This window comes from Helianthus annuus, chromosome 16, assembly GCF_002127325.2.
Source record: "Helianthus annuus cultivar XRQ/B chromosome 16, HanXRQr2.0-SUNRISE, whole genome shotgun sequence".
NCBI lineage: Eukaryota > Viridiplantae > Streptophyta > Magnoliopsida > Asterales > Asteraceae > Helianthus > Helianthus annuus.
The window spans coordinates 119358918-119361558 of NC_035448.2; positions in this window are offsets into that span (position 1 = coordinate 119358918).

Consider the following 2641-nt stretch of genomic DNA (forward strand, 5'->3'; position numbering starts at 1 on the left):
AGAATCAATTTTAGAAACGTCAAAACTCTGTATTACTTACCATAAATACTGCTTTGAATAAATAATATAATATACAATAAATTGATAGTTAAGTTTTAATACTTTATGATTCAACCCACTAGTTAAAAATAAATTTATTCCCATAAGTCCAGAAAGTTCATATTTTGAGTAATTTATTTCCCTAAACTTTTTATTTGACAGAAATTTATTTCAATATACTACTTTTATAAAAGAATAGAATAAAATCATGGAAATAAGCTTGATGATTAATGCCATCGGATGTATAGTTATTATTTTATATATGTGTATATATTTCGTAAGTTTAATATCAACTAGAAATTTGAAATTTTATACATATATATATGCATATACCCAATAGAATTTCTTGATAATATACCCAATATCTTCTGTAAGATAAACATAAGAGAAAATATCATTGGTAGTTCATATGAAAACATGAAGTTATTATAAGAATAAACCATGAAATTACTATGTTGTAAAAATGCCCTTTGTCTCAATAAAATATTCCTTGCGATGGAATCTAACAATATATAAGCATAAATAAAGTTAGCTGTAAGCATACTCATTACATCGAAATTAGCTATAGTGTCAATGGAAACAATGATATATTTGAAACTCCATTCTCCAACCAAAAGAAAACCATAACCATAATAATATCTATGCGTAAATGAAAAGTTGGGATATTGATATTCACTGGTAACAACCAGTATAGTATTTAGACTTGAACCTAAGAAGAATGCCTTAGTATAAAGCTTTGAGATAAGCCAATTACTTGCATAGATAAAGTGTAATGGTTATTAGTATTCCAGGAGGATAATGACTAGAACAGTGCCTGTATGATAAATAAGCGATAACAACTGGCCACTGTTATTTCTTGTTTATTGATACTACTCGGTTCTAGAATATTATCCAACATGAGAATACTGATTTCCTTATTCCTTGATACAAGCCATAATAAATGATATACTTCTGAAATCCTTATTTGAAAAGTCTATTTATGGGAAATACCATGATAACTACCTCTCCGGCAAGACTGGGTATGGTGTAGTAGACTCTCCAGCTTGTCCGGGTAAGATGGGGGTACCTCTCCGGCGAGACCGGGTGAGACGAGGTATATGTTATGATAATACAATTCCCTAAATAATACCCTGACTTGATGTCTGACCTGTTTTTGGAAATGTGAATCTATTAAATATATTGACCTTATGAATAGTGTATATATTACTGTATGTAAAATGTATATATATAGATATGTATATCTATGAGGAAATCCAAAGACCATATTGATTAACAATTAGGAATAAATGATGAACAAGTATGTCTATGATAATTTTAGATTTATTTATTAGGAATCTCTCGTATACGTCTCTAAATTCCGATCTCAAACACTATTTCGTTTGATCATCCGTCTCGAAATTCGCGCGACAAGATGAACAACAGGAACTCTATAGGTTGGAACAGAATTTCCTTTGCAATTATTGACGCATTAGGAAATCCGTAACAAAAAGTTGTACGCAGACACAACACATCTAAACACTTACGCTAATAATTTACTTTCATTAAGAAATCTTGAGAAGATAAGAATCTCACAACATAGAGAATAGTTCTGGTCAAAGTTTAAAGCAAAGACCAGAATAAACTAGGATCATAACAAACTAAAAGTATTTTTCTATATTTCAGGGAATCTCGAGGACGAGATTTAAAACAAGGTGGGGAGGATGTAACATTCCCAAAATTTTATTTATATAAAATATATAAATACTTATGTTATTAAAAGGAGGCATCATGGGTAAAGTTAACCAATGGAAATATGAGATATTTTGGGCAAGCGTAGGAACCGTTTGATAACTAAATTATAAAAATACATTATATTTGAACCTACTCTATTTTAATGAAACTTGGTTCAAATTGTAGATAAAATTATTCTCGTTCTAATGGCATGTTTATTATTTTATAAAATGTCATATTTTAAAAGTTATAAACACCAAAAGAGTTAAGCAGTTAAACTAATTATAATAATAATAATAATAATAAGATCATCATCAACATCCACGTATGAAGTAACATATATAAAATAATACAATTGAAATAAGAATTTAAAAAAAATTGTAAAATCCTATACATGGATAACAGAAAAAAGAAAAGAAATTTATGGAGGAGGTGATGCGTGGCAACAGCTCAACCTTTTGCTTAAACTTGAAGCTAAGAAGATAAGTATAAATAGAATGGTATGCATTCTATACAAATTGCCTATTTCTGTATTCCTTCCCCACTCGATCTCAAAATATATATATGTGACATATATATTACACCCCATAATAATAATAAAACCCTGCCCCGTTTTAAGTGTTGTAATCCCTGGTCACTGATGCCCTGTCCGACTGACGTAGGACCCCATAACGTATGTCAAGGCTCTGCCTAAATTCGTTGGGGTTCTGTCTCGTGGCGTAGGGATAATGTGGAATTGGGTTACTATACTTAATGTGAGTACACTATATATTTTATTAAATAGTCCAGGAGTTGTACCCAAAATATAACAAACCTCCTGAATATTTTTCTGACACCCTACACTTCCTAAAATACACCCCATACGTGAAAACCAAGCCCGAAATACAATATA